Consider the following 18,433-nt stretch of genomic DNA (forward strand, 5'->3'; position numbering starts at 1 on the left):
TTTCCCCTCCTTGCCTTTTTTGACCTCACCCTTTCCCAGTCTGCTGCCACTCACAAGGCAGGCTGCTCGCTTACTAATCTCTCTGCAACCCCCCTCCAGGTCTGTGATCACTACTTTGTTTGCTTTTCTGTCCCCCTCTCCTCCAACCCTAACCACTCAGCCCCCCCCCCTCCCCTCCAGGTCTCCCTCTCCTCCAACCCTAACCACTCAGCCCCTAACCCCTCCAGGCCTCCCTCTCCTCCAACCCTAACCACTCCGCCCCTACCCCTCCCTCTCCTCCAACCCTAACCACTCAGCCCCCCCCCTCCCCTCCAGGTCTCCATCTCCTCCAACCCTAACCACTCAGTCCCTACCCCTCCCTCTCCTCCAACCCTAACCACTCAGCTCCTACCCCTCTAGGTCTCCCTCTCCTCCAACCCTAACCACTCAGTCCCTACCCCTCCCTCTCCTCCAACCCTAACCACTCAGCTCCTACCCCCTCCAGGTCCCCCTCTCCTCCAACCCTAACCACTCAGTCCCTACCCCTCCCTCTCCTCCAACCCTAACCACTCAGCTCCTACCCCCTCCAGGTCTCCCTCTCCTCCAACCCTAACCACTCAGCCCCTACCCATCCAGGCCTCCCTCTCCTCCAACCCTAACCACTCAGCCCCTACCCCTCCCTCTCCTCCAACCCTAACCACTCAGCTCCTACCCCCTCCAGGTCTCCCTCTCCTCCAACCCTAACCACTCAGTCCCTACCCCTCCCTCTCCTCCAACCCTAACCACTCAGTCCCTACCCCTCCCTCTCCTCCAACCCTAACCACTCAGCTCCTACCCCCTCCAGGCCTCCCTCTCCTCCAACCCTAACCACTCAGTCCCTACCCCTCCCTCTCCTCCAACCCTAACCACTCAGCTCCTACCCCCTCCAGGTCTCCCTCTCCTCCAACCCTAACCACTCAGCCTCTACCCCCTACAGGTCTCCCTCTCCTCCAACCCTAACCACTCAGCCCCTACCCCTCCCTCTCCTCCAACCCTAACCACTCAGCCCCCCCCCCCCCCCCAGGCCTCCCTCTCCTCCAACCCTAACCACTCAGTCCCTACCCCTCCCTCTCCTCCAACCCTAACCACTCAGGTCCTACCCCCTCCAGGCCTCCCTCTCCTCCAACCCTAACCACTCAGCTCCTACCCCCTCCAGGTCTCCCTCTCCTCCAACCCTAACCACTCAGTCCCTACCCATATGGTCATGCTCCATCGCAGTCTTTGTTCTATCTCTCCCTCTACTCTCTCCTATTCTATCCTATCATCTCTCCCTTCTGCTAAATCTTCTCCCTCCTGTCTCCTGATTCGGCCTCTTCGAACCCTACTCTCCTTCCTTTCTGCATCCTATGACTCACACGGTCCCCTTTCCTCTCGGCAGGCTCGGCCCTCCCCTCCTGCTCCATGGCTGAGTGACTCATTGCAAGTTTACAGAACAGGGCTGCGGGCAACTGAGCAAAAATGAAGGAAAACTCAACTTCCAGAGGACCTATCATCCTTTCACTCTCTCCACTCTACCTTCTCTTCCTCTGTATCTGCTACTAAAGCCACTTTCTACCACTCTAAATGTCAAGCTTCTGCCTCTTTCCCTAGAAAACTATTTTTCTCCTTCTTCCTAAATCCTCCACCCCCTCCCCCTTTCTTCTCTGCGGACGACTTTGTCAACTACTTTGAAAAGAGTTCCTCACTTCTTTCATCAACTCATCCCTGACCACTGGCTCCGACTTCAAAATGGAGGACTTCCCCTCCTCAAAAAAATTGACACTCGGCCACTCTGACGTCAAAAACTACAGACCTGTATCTCTTCTTTCTTTTTTCCCCAAAACACTTGAGCATGCTGTGCCTGACCAACTCTCTCGCTATCTCTCTCAGAACAATCTCCTTGACCCTAACCAGTCAGGCTTCAAGACGGTTCAATCAACCGAAGACTGCTCACCTCTGTGTTACAGAGGCTCTCCACACTTCCAAAGCTGATTCTCTCCTCTGTTCTAGATCTATCCGCTGCCTTCAACACCGTGAAACATCAGATCCTCCTCTCCACCCTCTCAGGGCTGGGTGTCTCAGGCTCTGCAGGCCGCTCCTGCCAGGTGACATGTAGAGGATCTGTGTCTGAACCATCTAATCTCACTACTGGTGTCCCCCAGGACTCGGTTCAAGGCCGTCTCCTCTTCTCTCTATACACCAAGTCACTCGGCTTTGTCATATCCTCACATGGTCTCTCCTATCATTGCTATGCGGATGACACTCAACTACTCTTCACCTTCCCCCCTTCTGACCCTCAGGTGGCAACACGCATCTCTGCATGCCTGGCAGATACTGTATTTCAGCTTGGATGTCGGCCCACCACCTAAAGCTCAACCTCAACAAGACAGAGCTGCTCTTCCTCCAGGGGAAGGCCTGCCCGCGCCAAGACCTCTCCGTCACGGTTGACAACTCCATGGTGTCCCTCTCACGGAATGCAAAGAACCTTGGTGTGACCCTGGACAACACCGTGTTGTTCTCTGCAAACATCAAAGCAGTGACTCAGACCTGGAGGTTCCTGCTCTACAACATCCGTAGAGTACGACCCTACCTCACACAGGAAGAGGAACATCCATAGAGTACGAACCTTCCTCACACAGGAAGCGGAACATCCATAGAGTACGACCCTACCTCACACAGGAAGCGGAACATCCGTAGAGTACGACCCTTCCTCACACAGGAAGCAGTGCATGTCCTGATCTTGATCACTTGTCATCTCCCATCTGGACTACTGTTGGCTGGGCTCCCCGCTTGTGCCATCAAACCCCTGCAACCTATCCAGAACGCTGCAGCCCTCCTGGTGTTCAACCTTTCCAAGTTCTCCCATGTCACCCTGCTCCTCCACACACTCCACTGGCTTCCAGTTGAAGGTCGCATCCACTATAAGACCATGGTACTTACCTACGGATCAGCAAGAGGAACAGTCCCTTCCTACCTTCAGGGGCACCTTACTGTGCTACCTCGTTTCATTTTCCTAGAGGCTCTGGTACAGTTCCATCCAGAAGTAGGACACAGTTAGTGTTACAGATGTCATCGTGCTTGTTAAAACAGTACAGCAATCCTTCCCTATCATTGTCCCTCACTAGGCTCCAGAGATCCTCTGCCTCGCACACACAAACGTAACCGTCTGCTTGACAACGTCTTCGTCAATTATTTTATAGAAAAGCTAGCCTCAATAGGAGTGGAGACGTTTTAAGATGTTGAGTGAGGTTACAAATCTAACTGTTACATTTGTATGTGAAATGAAAGTGGGCCTGATACCAGTGTGCAGCAGCATAACCCCACTGTCTACCCCCTCATCATCCTCTGGTTGATGAGGCAAGACAACCCTAAGACAAACTTTAGGATGACAACTGAGCACACACACACACACACACACACACTCAAACACACACCCCCACAAACACTCAGAGAAACCTCAGGCTGACAGTTGAGCACACACACACACCTCCACACATATGCAGAGAAACCTCAGGCGCAGAGAGTTGAGCGTACACACACACACACACACACACACACACACACACACACACACACACACACACACACACACACACACACACACACACACACACACACACACACACACACACACACCTCCGACACTAAACTAGACCATCTTCAGCACCATCTGGGTCCTGTCTGGACAGGAATAGAATATTTCCCTGTCCCAATTCTAGCAGTACCCTCCCAGGTATCAGTCCAATTCAGGCTCTGTTTTTGTGTCTTTGGCAGCTTTTTTTTCAGAGCTATGATTCTTTCCCTGGATAGTTAATGATTCCTGATGCATAATTAATTCCCGACTGAAATAACAGATTAATAATATATCAGTCAGCCAGTCGCTATTGGTTGGCCTGTTGACAAGGACAGACTGGGACCACAAATCGGCCCGGGCATTTCTTTTTTTTTCCTTCTTCTCGAGGCCCACATTATCAGCCAAATAACTATAATTCTGTCTAAAAACATCAATTTAGATACACTGGCCTAAAGATGGACCAGCCCATCTGGCATTTGCCCGAACTGCCCTATGGCCAGTCTGGCCAGTCTATTGTAGTTGTCAGAATCCTGGTTGATCCAGCTTCTAGCTACTGTAGTTGTCAGAATCCTGGTTGATCCAGCTTCTAGCTACTGTAGTTGTCAGAATCCTTGTTGATCCATCTTCTAGCTACTGTAGTTGTCAGATTCCTGGTTGATCCAGCTTCTAGCTACTGTAGTTGTCAGAATCCTGGTTGATCCATCTTCTAGCTACTGTAGTTGTCAGAATCCTGGTTGATCCATCTTCTAGCTACTGTAGTTGTCAGAATCCTGGTTGATCCAGCTTCTAGCTACTGTAGTTGTCAGATTCCTGGTTGATCCAGCTTCTAGCTACTGTAGTTGTCAGATTCCTGGTTGATCCAGCTTCTAGCTACTGTAGTTGTCAGAATCCTGGTTGATCCAGCTTCTAGCTACTGTAGTTGTCAGATTCCTTGTTGATCCAGCCTCTAGCTACTGTAGTTGTCAGAATCCTGGTTGATCCAGCTTCTAGCTACTGTAGTTGTCAGAATCCTGGTTGATCCAGCCTCTAGCTACTGTAGTTGTCAGAATCCTGGTTGATCCAGCTTCTAGCTACTGTAGTTGTCAGAATCCTTGTTGATCCATCTTCTAGCTACTGTAGTTGTCAGATTCCTGGTTGATCCAGCTTCTAGCTACTGTAGTTGTCAGAATCCTGGTTGATCCAGCCTCTAGCTACTGTAGTTGTCAGATTCCTTGTTGATCCAGCCTCTAGCTACTGTAGTTGTCAGAATCCTGGTTGATCCAGCCTCTAGCTACTGTAGTTGTCAGATTCCTTGTTGATCCAGCTTCTAGCTACTGTAGTTGTCAGAAGCCTTGTTGATCCAGCTTCTAGCTACTGTAGTTGTCAGATTCCTGGTTGATCCAGCTTCTAGCTACTGTAGTTGTCAGAATCCTGGTTCATCCAGCTTCCAGCTACTGTAGTTGTCAGATTCCTTGTTGATCCAGCTTCTAGCTATTGTAGTTGTCAGAATCCTGGTTGATCCAGCTTCTAGCTACTGTAGTTGTCAGAATCCTGGTTGATCCAGCTTCTAGCTACTGTAGTTGTCAGAATCCTTGTTGATCCATCTTCTAGCTACTGTAGTTGTCAGATTCCTGGTTGATCCAGCTTCTAGCTACTGTAGTTGTCAGAATCCTGGTTGATCCATCTTCTAGCTACTGTAGTTGTCAGAATCCTGGTTGATCCATCTTCTAGCTACTGTAGTTGTCAGAATCCTGGTTGATCCAGCTTCTAGCTACTGTAGTTGTCAGATTCCTGGTTGATCCAGCTTCTAGCTACTGTAGTTGTCAGATTCCTGGTTGATCCAGCTTCTAGCTACTGTAGTTGTCAGAATCCTGGTTGATCCAGCTTCTAGCTACTGTAGTTGTCAGATTCCTTGTTGATCCAGCCTCTAGCTACTGTAGTTGTCAGAATCCTGGTTGATCCAGCTTCTAGCTACTGTAGTTGTCAGAATCCTGGTTGATCCAGCCTCTAGCTACTGTAGTTGTCAGAATCCTGGTTGATCCAGCTTCTAGCTACTGTAGTTGTCAGAATCCTTGTTGATCCATCTTCTAGCTACTGTAGTTGTCAGATTCCTGGTTGATCCAGCTTCTAGCTACTGTAGTTGTCAGAATCCTGGTTGATCCAGCCTCTAGCTACTGTAGTTGTCAGATTCCTTGTTGATCCAGCCTCTAGCTACTGTAGTTGTCAGAATCCTGGTTGATCCAGCCTCTAGCTACTGTAGTTGTCAGATTCCTTGTTGATCCAGCTTCTAGCTACTGTAGTTGTCAGAAGCCTTGTTGATCCAGCTTCTAGCTACTGTAGTTGTCAGATTCCTGGTTGATCCAGCTTCTAGCTACTGTAGTTGTCAGAATCCTGGTTGATCCAGCTTCCAGCTACTGTAGTTGTCAGATTCCTGGTTGATCCAGCTTCTAGCTACTGTAGTTGTCAGATTCCTTGTTGATCCAGCTTCTAGCTACTGTAGTTGTCAGATTCCTGGTTGATCCAACTTCTAGCTACTGTAGTTGTCAGAATCCTGGTTGATCCAGCTTCTAGCTACTGTAGTTGTCAGAGTCCTTGTTGATCCAACTTCTAGCTACTGTAGTTGTCAGATTCCTGGTTGATCCAGCTTCTAGCTACTGTAGTTGTCAGAATCCTGGTTGATCCAGCTTCTAGCTACTGTAGTTGTCAGATTCCTGGTTGATCCAGCTTCTAGCTACTGTAGTTGTCAGATTCCTTGTTGATCCAGCTTCTAGCTACTGTAGTTGTCAGAATCCTGGTTGATCCAACTTCTAGCTAATGGTAGTTGTCAGTATCCTGGTTGATCCAGCTTCTAGCTACTGTAGTTGTCAGAATCCTTGTTGATCCATCTTCTAGCTACTGTAGTTGTCAGATTCCTGGTTGATCTAGCTTCTAGCTACTGTAGTTGTCAGAATCCTGGTTGATCCATCTTCTAGCTACTGTAGTTGTCAGAATCCTGGTTGATCCATATTCTAGCTACTGTAGTTGTCAGATTCCTTGTTGATCCAGCCTCTAGCTACTGTAGTTGTCAGAATCCTGGTTGATCCAGCCTCTAGCTACTGTAGTTGTCAGATTCCTTGTTGATCCAGCTTCTAGCTACTGTAGCTGTCAGAATCCTTGTTTATCCAGCTTCAAGCTACTGTAGTTGTCAGATTCCTGGTTGATCCAGCTTCTAGCAACTGTAGTTGTCAGATTCCTTGTTTATCCAGCTTCTAGCTACTGTAGTTGTCAGGTTCCTGGTTGATCCAGCTTCTAGCTACTGTAGTTGTCAGAATCCTGGTTGATCCAGCTTCTAGCTACTGTAGTTGTCAGATTCCTGGTTGATCCAGCTTCTAGCTACTGTAGTTGTCAGATTCCTTGTTGATCAAGCTTCTAGCTACTGTAGTTGTCAGAATCCTGGTTGATCCAGCTTCTAGCTACTGTAGTTTTCAGAATCCTGGTTGATCCATCTTCTAGCTACTGTAGTTGTCAGAATCCTGGTTGATCCATCTTCTAGCTACTGTAGTTGTCAGATTCCTGGTTGATCCAGCTCCTAGCTACTGTAGTTGTCAGAATCCTGGTTGATCCAGCTTCTAGCTACTGTAGTTGTCAGATTCCTGGTTGATCCAGCTTCTAGCTACTGTAGTTGTCAGATTCCTGGTTGATCCAGCTTCTAGCTACTGTAGTTGTCAGATTCCTTGTTGATCCAGCTTCTAGCTACTGTACTTGTCAGAATCCTGGTTGATCCAACTTCTAGCTACTGTAGTTGTCAGAATCCTTGTTGATCCATCTTCTAGCTACTGTAGTTGTCAGAATCCTTGTTGATCCATCTTCTAGCTACTGTAGTTGTCAGATTCCTGGTTGATCCAGCTTCTAGCTACTGTAGTTGTCAGAATCCTGGTTGATCCATCTTCTAGCTACTGTAGTTGTCAGAATCCTGGTTGATCCATCTTCTAGCTACTGTAGTTGTCAGATTCCTGGTTGATCCAGCTTCTAGCTACTGTAGTTGTCAGAATCCTGGTTGATCCAGCTTCTAGCTACTGTAGTTGTCAGATTCCTGGTTGATCCAGCTTCTAGCTACTGTAGTTGTCAGATTCCTGGTTGATCCAGCTTCTAGCTACTGTAGTTGTCAGATTCCTGGTTGATCCAGCTTCTAGCTACTGTAGTAGTCAGAATCCTGGTTGATCCAGCTTCTAGCTACTGTAGTTGTCAGATTCCTTGTTGATCCAGCCTCTAGCTACTGTAGTTGTCAGATTCCTGGTTGATCCAGCTTCTAGCTACTGTAGTTGTCAGATTCCTTGTTGATCCAGCTTCTAGCTACTGTAGTTGTCAGATTCCTGGTTGATCCAACTTCTAGCTACTGTAGTTGTCAGAATCCTGGTTGATCCAGCTTCTAGCTACTGTAGTTGTCAGAGTCCTTGTTGATCCAACTTCTAGCTACTGTAGTTGTCAGATTCCTGGTTGATCCAGCTTCTAGCTACTGTAGTTGTCAGAATCCTGGTTGATCCAGCTTCTAGCTACTGTAGTTGTCAGATTCCTTGTTGATCCAGCTTCTAGCTACTGTAGTTGTCAGAATCCTGGTTGATCCAGCTTCTAGCTAATGGTAGTTGTCAGTATCCTGGTTGATCCAGCTTCTAGCTACTGTAGTTGTCAGAATCCTTGTTGATCCATCTTCTAGCTACTGTAGTTGTCAGATTCCTGGTTGATCTAGCTTCTAGCTACTGTAGTTGTCAGAATCCTGGTTGATCCATCTTCTAGCTACTGTAGTTGTCAGAATCCTGGTTGATCCATATTCTAGCTACTGTAGTTGTCAGATTCCTTGTTGATCCAGCCTCTAGCTACTGTAGTTGTCAGAATCCTGGTTGATCCAGCCTCTAGCTACTGTAGTTGTCAGATTCCTTGTTGATCCAGCTTCTAGCTACTGTAGCTGTCAGAATCCTTGTTTATCCAGCTTCAAGCTACTGTAGTTGTCAGATTCCTGGTTGATCCAGCTTCTAGCAACTGTAGTTGTCAGATTCCTTGTTTATCCAGCTTCTAGCTACTGTAGTTGTCAGGTTCCTGGTTGATCCAGCTTCTAGCTACTGTAGTTGTCAGAATCCTGGTTGATCCAGCTTCTAGCTACTGTAGTTGTCAGATTCCTGGTTGATCCAGCTTCTAGCTACTGTAGTTGTCAGATTCCTTGTTGATCCAGCTTCTAGCTACTGTAGTTGTCAGAATCCTGGTTGATCCAGCTTCTAGCTACTGTAGTTTTCAGAATCCTGGTTGATCCATCTTCTAGCTACTGTAGTTGTCAGAATCCTGGTTGATCCATCTTCTAGCTACTGTAGTTGTCAGATTCCTGGTTGATCCAGCTTCTAGCTACTGTAGTTGTCAGAATCCTGGTTGATCCAGCTTCTAGCTACTGTAGTTGTCAGATTCCTGGTTGATCCAGCTTCTAGCTACTGTAGTTGTCAGATTCCTGGTTGATCCAGCTTCTAGCTACTGTAGTTGTCAGATTCCTTGTTGATCCAGCTTCTAGCTACTGTACTTGTCAGAATCCTGGTTGATCCAACTTCTAGCTACTGTAGTTGTCAGAATCCTTGTTGATCCATCTTCTAGCTACTGTAGTTGTCAGAATCCTTGTTGATCCATCTTCTAGCTACTGTAGTTGTCAGATTCCTGGTTGATCCAGCTTCTAGCTACTGTAGTTGTCAGAATCCTGGTTGATCCATCTTCTAGCTACTGTAGTTGTCAGAATCCTGGTTGATCCATCTTCTAGCTACTGTAGTTGTCAGATTCCTGGTTGATCCAGCTTCTAGCTACTGTAGTTGTCAGAATCCTGGTTGATCCAGCTTCTAGCTACTGTAGTTGTCAGATTCCTGGTTGATCCAGCTTCTAGCTACTGTAGTTGTCAGATTCCTGGTTGATCCAGCTTCTAGCTACTGTAGTTGTCAGATTCCTGGTTGATCCAGCTTCTAGCTACTGTAGTTGTCAGAATCCTGGTTGATCCAGCTTCTAGCTACTGTAGTTGTCAGATTCCTTGTTGATCCAGCCTCTAGCTACTGTAGTTGTCAGGATCCTGGTTGATCCAGCTTCTAGCTACTGTAGTTGTCAGATTCCTGGTTGATCCAGCTTCTAGCTACTGTAGTTGTCAGAATCCTGGTTGATCCAGCCTCTAGCTACTGTAGTTGTCAGATTCCTTGTTGATCCAGCCTCTAGCTACTGTAGTTGTCAGAATCCTTGTTGATCCAGCTTCTAGCTACTGTAGTTGTCAGAAGCCTTGTTGATCCAGCTTCTAGCTACTGTAGTTGTCAGATTCCTGGTTGATCCAGCTTCAAGCTACTGTAGTTGTCAGAATCCTGGTTCATCCAGCTTCCAGCTACTGTAGTTGTCAGATTCCTGGTTGATCCAGCTTCTAGCTACTGTAGTTGTCAGAATCCTGGTTGATCCAGCTTCTAGCTACTGTAGTTGTCAGATTCCTTGTTGATCCAGCTTCTAGCTACTGTAGTTGTCAGAATCCTTGTTGATCCAGCTTCTAGCTACTGTAGTTGTCAGATTCCTGGTTGATCCAGCTTCTAGCAACTGTAGTTGTCAGATTCCTTTGTGATCCAGCATCTAGCTACTGTAGTTGTCAGATTCCTGGTTGATCCAGCTTCTAGCTACTGTAGTTGTCAGAATCCTGGTTGATCCATCTTCCAGCTACTGTAGTTGTCAGATTCCTGGTTGATCCATCTTCTAGCTACTGTAGTTGTCAGAATCCTGGTTGATCCAGCTTCTAGCTACTGTAGTTGTCAGATTCCTGGTTGATCCAGCTTCTAGCTACTGTAGTTGTCAGATTCCTTGTTGATCCAGCTTCTAGCTACTGTAGTTGTCAGAATCCTGGTTGATCCAACTTCTAGCTAATGGTAGTTGTCAGTATCCTGGTTGATCCAGCTTCTAGCTACTGTAGTTGTCAGAATCCTTGTTGATCCATCTTCTAGCTACTGTAGTTGTCAGATTCCTGGTTGATCTAGCTTCTAGCTACTGTAGTTGTCAGAATCCTGGTTGATCCATCTTCTAGCTACTGTAGTTGTCAGAATCCTGGTTGATCCATATTCTAGCTACTGTAGTTGTCAGATTCCTTGTTGATCCAGCCTCTAGCTACTGTAGTTGTCAGAATCCTGGTTGATCCAGCCTCTAGCTACTGTAGTTGTCAGATTCCTTGTTGATCCAGCTTCTAGCTACTGTAGCTGTCAGAATCCTTGTTTATCCAGCTTCAAGCTACTGTAGTTGTCAGATTCCTGGTTGATCCAGCTTCTAGCAACTGTAGTTGTCAGATTCCTTGTTTATCCAGCTTCTAGCTACTGTAGTTGTCAGGTTCCTGGTTGATCCAGCTTCTAGCTACTGTAGTTGTCAGAATCCTGGTTGATCCAGCTTCTAGCTACTGTAGTTGTCAGATTCCTGGTTTATCCAGTGTCTAGCTACTGTAGTTGTCAGATTCCTTGTTGATCCAGCTTCTAGCTACTGTAGTTGTCAGAATCCTGGTTGATCCAGCTTCTAGCTACTGTAGTTTTCAGAATCCTGGTTGATCCATCTTCTAGCTACTGTAGTTGTCAGAATCCTGGTTGATCCATCTTCTAGCTACTGTAGTTGTCAGATTCCTGGTTGATCCAGCTTCTAGCTACTGTAGTTGTCAGAATCCTGGTTGATCCAGCTTCTAGCTACTGTAGTTGTCAGATTCCTGGTTGATCCAGCTTCTAGCTACTGTAGTTGTCAGATTCCTGGTTGATCCAGCTTCTAGCTACTGTAGTTGTCAGATTCCTTGTTGATCCAGCTTCTAGCTACTGTACTTGTCAGAATCATGGTTGATCCAACTTCTAGCTACTGTAGTTGTCAGAATCCTTGTTGATCCATCTTCTAGCTACTGTAGTTGTCAGAATCCTTGTTGATCCATCTTCTAGCTACTGTAGTTGTCAGATTCCTGGTTGATCCAGCTTCTAGCTACTGTAGTTGTCAGAATCCTGGTTGATCCATCTTCTAGCTACTGTAGTTGTCAGAATCCTGGTTGATCCATCTTCTAGCTACTGTAGTTGTCAGATTCCTGGTTGATCCAGCTTCTAGCTACTGTAGTTGTCAGAATCCTGGTTGATCCACCTTCTAGCTACTGTAGTTGTCAGATTCCTGGTTGATCCAGCTTCTAGCTACTGTAGTTGTCAGATTCCTGGTTGATCCAGCTTCTAGCTACTGTAGTTGTCAGATTCCTGGTTGATCCAGCTTCTAGCTACTGTAGTTGTCAGAATCCTGGTTGATCCAGCTTCTAGCTACTGTAGTTGTCAGATTCCTTGTTGATCCAGCCTCTAGCTACTGTAGTTGTCAGGATCCTGGTTGATCCAGCTTCTAGCTACTGTAGTTGTCAGATTCCTGGTTGATCCAGCTTCTAGCTACTGTAGTAGTCAGAATCCTGGTTGATCCAGCCTCTAGCTACTGTAGTTGTCAGATTCCTTGTTGATCCAGCCTCTAGCTACTGTAGTTGTCAGAATCCTTGTTGATCCAGCTTCTAGCTACTGTAGTTGTCAGAAGCCTTGTTGATCCAGCTTCTAGCTACTGTAGTTGTCAGATTCCTGGTTGATCCAGCTTCAAGCTACTGTAGTTGTCAGAATCCTGGTTCATCCAGCTTCCAGCTACTGTAGTTGTCAGATTCCTGGTTGATCCATCTTCTAGCTACTGTAGTTGTCAGAATCCTGGTTGATCCAGCTTCTAGCTACTGTAGTTGTCAGAATCCTTGTTGATCCAGCTTCTAGCTACTGTAGTTGTCAGATTCCTGGTTGATCCAGCTTCTAGCAACTGTAGTTGTCAGATTCCTTTGTGATCCAGCATCTAGCTACTGTAGTTGTCAGATTCCTGGTTGATCCAGCTTCTAGCTACTGTAGTTGTCAGAATCCTGGTTGATCCATCTTCCAGCTACTGTAGTTGTCAGATTCCTGGTTGATCCATCTTCTAGCTACTGTAGTTGTCAGATTCCTGGTTGATCCAGCTTCTAGCTACTGTAGTTGTCAGATTCCTGGTTGATCCAGCTTCTAGCTACTATAGTTGTCAGAATCCTGGTTGATCCATCTTCTAGCTACTGTAGTTGTCAGAATCCTTGTTGATCCAACTTCTAGCTACTGTAGTTGTCAGATTCCTGGTTGATCCAGCTTCTAGCTACTGTAGTTGTCAGATACCTGGTTGATCCAGCTTCTAGCTACTGTAGTTGTCAGATTCCTGGTTGATCCAGCTTCTAGCTACTGTAGTTGTCAGAATCCTGGTTGATCCAGCTTCTAGCTACTGTAGTTGTCAGAATCCTGGTTGATCCAGCTTCAAGCTACTGTAGTTGTCAGATTCCTGGTTGATCCAGCTTCTAGCTACTGTAGTTGTCAGAATCCTGGTTGATCCAGCTTCTAGCTACTGTAGTTGTCAGAATCCTGGTTGATCCAGTGTCTAGCTACTGTAGTTGTCAGATTCCTTGTTGATCCAGCCTCTAGCTACTGTAGTTGTCAGAATCCTGGTTGATCCAGCTTCTAGCTACTGTAGTTGTCAGAATCCTGGTTGATCCAGTGTCTAGCTACTGTAGTTGTCAGATTCCTTGTTGATCCAGCTTCTAGCTACTGTAGTTGTCAGATTCCTTGTTGATCCAGCCTCTAGCTACTGTAGTTGTCAGGATCCTGGTTGATCCAGCTTCTAGCTACTGTAGTTGTCAGATTCCTGGTTGATCCAGCTTCTAGCTACTGTAGTAGTCAGAATCCTGGTTGATCCAGCCTCTAGCTACTGTAGTTGTCAGATTCCTTGTTGATCCAGCCTCTAGCTACTGTAGTTGTCAGAATCCTTGTTGATCCAGCTTCTAGCTACTGTAGTTGTCAGAAGCCTTGTTGATCCAGCTTCTAGCTACTGTAGTTGTCAGATTCCTGGTTGATCCAGCTTCAAGCTACTGTAGTTGTCAGAATCCTGGTTCATCCAGCTTCCAGCTACTGTAGTTGTCAGATTCCTGGTTGATCCATCTTCTAGCTACTGTAGTTGTCAGAATCCTGGTTGATCCAGCTTCTAGCTACTGTAGTTGTCAGATTCCTTGTTGATCCAGCTTCTAGCTACTGTAGTTGTCAGAATCCTTGTTGATCCAGCTTCTAGCTACTGTAGTTGTCAGATTCCTGGTTGATCCAGCTTCTAGCAACTGTAGTTGTCAGATTCCTTTGTGATCCAGCATCTAGCTACTGTAGTTGTCAGATTCCTGGTTGATCCAGCTTCTAGCTACTGTAGTTGTCAGAATCCTGGTTGATCCATCTTCCAGCTACTGTAGTTGTCAGATTCCTGGTTGATCCATCTTCTAGCTACTGTAGTTGTCAGATTCCTGGTTGATCCAGCTTCTAGCTACTGTAGTTGTCAGATTCCTGGTTGATCCAGCTTCTAGCTACTATAGTTGTCAGAATCCTGGTTGATCCATCTTCTAGCTACTGTAGTTGTCAGAATCCTTGTTGATCCAGCTTCTAGCTACTGTAGTTGTCAGATTCCTGGTTGATCCAGCTTCTAGCTACTGTAGTTGTCAGATACCTGGTTGATCCAGCTTCTAGCTACTGTAGTTGTCAGATTCCTGGTTGATCCAGCTTCTAGCTACTGTAGTTGTCAGAATCCTGGTTGATCCAGCTTCTAGCTACTGTAGTTGTCAGAATCCTGGTTGATCCAGCTTCAAGCTACTGTAGTTGTCAGATTCCTGGTTGATCCAGCTTCTAGCTACTGTAGTTGTCAGAATCCTGGTTGATCCAGCTTCTAGCTACTGTAGTTGTCAGAATCCTGGTTGATCCAGTGTCTAGCTACTGTAGTTGTCAGATTCCTTGTTGATCCAGCCTCTAGCTACTGTAGTTGTCAGAATCCTGGTTGATCCAGCTTCTAGCTACTGTAGTTGTCAGATTCCTGGTTGATCCATCTTCTAGCTACTGTAGTTGTCAGAATCCTGGTTGATCCAGCTTCTAGCTACTGTAGTTGTCAGATTCCTGGTTGATCTAGCTTCTAGCTACTGTAGTTGTCAGATTCCTGGTTGATCCAGCTTCTAGCTACTGTAGTTGTCAGATTCCTTGTTGATCCAGCTTCTAGCTACTGTAGTTGTCAGATTCCTGGTTGATCCAGCTTCTAGCTACTGTAGTTGTCAGATTCCAGGTTGATCCAGCTTCTAGCTACTGTAGTTGTCCGATTCCTGGTTGATCCAGCTTCTAGCTACTGTAGTTGTCAGGTTCCTAGTTGATCCAGCTTCCAGCTACTGTAGTTGTCAGAATCCTGGTTGATCCAGCTTCTAGCTACTGTAGTTGTCAGAATCCTGGTTCATCCAGCTTCCAGCTACTGTAGTTGTCAGATTCCTGGTTGATCCATCTTCTAGCTACTGTAGTTGTCAGAATCCTGGTTGATCCAGCTTCTAGCTACTGTAGTTGTCAGATTCCTTGTTGATCCAGCTTCTAGCTACTGTAGTTGTCAGAATCCTTGTTGATCCAGCTTCTAGCTACTGTAGTTGTCAGATTCCTGGTTGATCCAGCTTCTAGCAACTGTAGTTGTCAGATTCCTTTGTGATCCAGCATCTAGCAACTGTAGTTGTCAGATTCCTGGTTGATCCAGCTTCTAGCTACTGTAGTTGTCAGAATCCTGGTTGATCCATCTTCCAGCTACTGTAGTTGTCAGATTCCTGGTTGATCCATCTTCTAGCTACTGTAGTTGTCAGATTCCTGGTTGATCCAGCTTCTAGCTACTGTAGTTGTCAGATTCCTGGTTGATCCAGCTTCTAGCTACTATAGTTGTCAGAATCCTGGTTGATCCATCTTCTAGCTACTGTAGTTGTCAGAATCCTTGTTGATCCAACTTCTAGCTACTGTAGTTGTCAGATTCCTGGTTGATCCAGCTTCTAGCTACTGTAGTTGTCAGATACCTGGTTGATCCAGCTTCTAGCTACTGTAGTTGTCAGATTCCTGGTTGATCCAGCTTCTAGCTACTGTAGTTGTCAGAATCCTGGTTGATCCAGCTTCTAGCTACTGTAGTTGTCAGAATCCTGGTTGATCCAGCTTCAAGCTACTGTAGTTGTCAGATTCCTGGTTGATCCAGCTTCTAGCTACTGTAGTTGTCAGAATCCTGGTTGATCCAGCTTCTAGCTACTGTAGTTGTCAGAATCCTGGTTGATCCAGTGTCTAGCTACTGTAGTTGTCAGATTCCTTGTTGATCCAGCCTCTAGCTACTGTAGTTGTCAGAATCCTGGTTGATCCAGCTTCTAGCTACTGTAGTTGTCAGATTCCTGGTTGATCCATCTTCTAGCTACTGTAGTTGTCAGAATCCTGGTTGATCCAGCTTCTAGCTACTGTAGTTGTCAGATTCCTGGTTGATCTAGCTTCTAGCTACTGTAGTTGTCAGATTCCTGGTTGATCCAGCTTCTAGCTACTGTAGTTGTCAGATTCCTTGTTGATCCAGCTTCTAGCTACTGTAGTTGTCAGATTCCTGGTTGATCCAGCTTCTAGCTACTGTAGTTGTCAGATTCCAGGTTGATCCAGCTTCTAGCTACTGTAGTTGTCCGATTCCTGGTTGATCCAGCTTCTAGCTACTGTAGTTGTCAGGTTCCTAGTTGATCCAGCTTCCAGCTACTGTAGTTGTCAGAATCCTGGTTGATCCAGCTTCTAGCTACTGTAGTTGTCAGAATCCTGGTTGATCCAACTTCTAGCTAATGGTAGTTGTCAGTATCCTGGTTGATCCAGCTTCTAGCTACTGTAGTTGTCAGAATCCTTGTTGATCCATCTTCTAGCTACTGTAGTTGTCAGATTCCTGGTTGATCTAGCTTCTAGCTACTGTAGTTGTCAGAATCCTGGTTGATCCATCTTCTAGCTACTGTAGTTGTCAGAATCCTGGTTGATCCATATTCTAGCTACTGTAGTTGTCAGATTCCTTGTTGATCCAGCCTCTAGCTACTGTAGTTGTCAGAATCCTGGTTGATCCAGCCTCTAGCTACTGTAGTTGTCAGATTCCTTGTTGATCCAGCTTCTAGCTACTGTAGCTGTCAGAATCCTTGTTTATCCAGCTTCAAGCTACTGTAGTTGTCAGATTCCTGGTTGATCCAGCTTCTAGCAACTGTAGTTGTCAGATTCCTTGTTTATCCAGCTTCTAGCTACTGTAGTTGTCAGGTTCCTGGTTGATCCAGCTTCTAGCTACTGTAGTTGTCAGAATCCTGGTTGATCCAGCTTCTAGCTACTGTAGTTGTCAGATTCCTGGTTGATCCAGCTTCTAGCTACTGTAGTTGTCAGATTCCTTGTTGATCCAGCTTCTAGCTACTGTAGTTGTCAGAATCCTGGTTGATCCAGCTTCTAGCTACTGTAGTTTTCAGAATCCTGGTTGATCCATCTTCTAGCTACTGTAGTTGTCAGAATCCTGGTTGATCCATCTTCTAGCTACTGTAGTTGTCAGATTCCTGGTTGATCCAGCTTCTAGCTACTGTAGTTGTCAGAATCCTGGTTGATCCAGCTTCTAGCTACTGTAGTTGTCAGATTCCTGGTTGATCCAGCTTCTAGCTACTGTAGTTGTCAGATTCCTGGTTGATCCAGCTTCTAGCTACTGTAGTTGTCAGATTCCTTGTTGATCCAGCTTCTAGCTACTGTACTTGTCAGAATCCTGGTTGATCCAACTTCTAGCTACTGTAGTTGTCAGAATCCTTGTTGATCCATCTTCTAGCTACTGTAGTTGTCAGAATCCTTGTTGATCCATCTTCTAGCTACTGTAGTTGTCAGATTCCTGGTTGATCCAGCTTCTAGCTACTGTAGTTGTCAGAATCCTGGTTGATCCATCTTCTAGCTACTGTAGTTGTCAGAATCCTGGTTGATCCATCTTCTAGCTACTGTAGTTGTCAGATTCCTGGTTGATCCAGCTTCTAGCTACTGTAGTTGTCAGAATCCTGGTTGATCCACCTTCTAGCTACTGTAGTTGTCAGATTCCTGGTTGATCCAGCTTCTAGCTACTGTAGTTGTCAGATTCCTGGTTGATCCAGCTTCTAGCTACTGTAGTTGTCAGATTCCTGGTTGATCCAGCTTCTAGCTACTGTAGTTGTCAGAATCCTGGTTGATCCAGCTTCTAGCTACTGTAGTTGTCAGATTCCTTGTTGATCCAGCCTCTAGCTACTGTAGTTGTCAGGATCCTGGTTGATCCAGCTTCTAGCTACTGTAGTTGTCAGATTCCTGGTTGATCCAGCTTCTAGCTACTGTAGTTGTCAGAATCCTGGTTGATCCAGCCTCTAGCTACTGTAGTTGTCAGATTCCTTGTTGATCCAGCCTCTAGCTACTGTAGTTGTCAGAATCCTTGTTGATCCAGCTTCTAGCTACTGTAGTTGTCAGAAGCCTTGTTGATCCAGCTTCTAGCTACTGTAGTTGTCAGATTCCTGGTTGATCCAGCTTCAAGCTACTATAGTTGTCAGAATCCTGGTTCATCCAGCTTCCAGCTACTGTAGTTGTCAGATTCCTGGTTGATCCAGCTTCTAGCTACTGTAGTTGTCAGAATCCTGGTTGATCCAGCTTCTAGCTACTGTAGTTGTCAGATTCCTTGTTGATCCAGCTTCTAGCTACTGTAGTTGTCAGAATCCTTGTTGATCCAGCTTCTAGCTACTGTAGTTGTCAGATTCCTGGTTGATCCAGCTTCTAGCAACTGTAGTTGTCAGATTCCTTTGTGATCCAGCATCTAGCTACTGTAGTTGTCAGATTCCTGGTTGATCCAGCTTCTAGCTACTGTAGTTGTCAGAATCCTGGTTGATCCATCTTCCAGCTACTGTAGTTGTCAGATTCCTGGTTGATCCATCTTCTAGCTACTGTAGTTGTCAGAATCCTGGTTGATCCAGCTTCTAGCTACTGTAGTTGTCAGATTCCTGGTTGA

At 46.0% G+C, this 18,433-nt stretch overlaps 1 protein-coding gene across 2 annotated transcripts in view; it reads left to right on the forward strand.

Moving 5' to 3' along the window:
- LOC106611460 (E3 ubiquitin-protein ligase TRIM9) overlaps positions 1 to 18,433 on the forward strand; it is a 143,377-nt gene that overhangs the window by 24,932 nt on the left and 100,012 nt on the right. The gene's annotated exons all lie outside the window — the stretch shown is intronic.

The sequence above is a fragment of the Salmo salar genome, chromosome ssa09, assembly GCF_905237065.1.
Source record: "Salmo salar chromosome ssa09, Ssal_v3.1, whole genome shotgun sequence".
Lineage (NCBI taxonomy): Eukaryota > Metazoa > Chordata > Actinopteri > Salmoniformes > Salmonidae > Salmo > Salmo salar.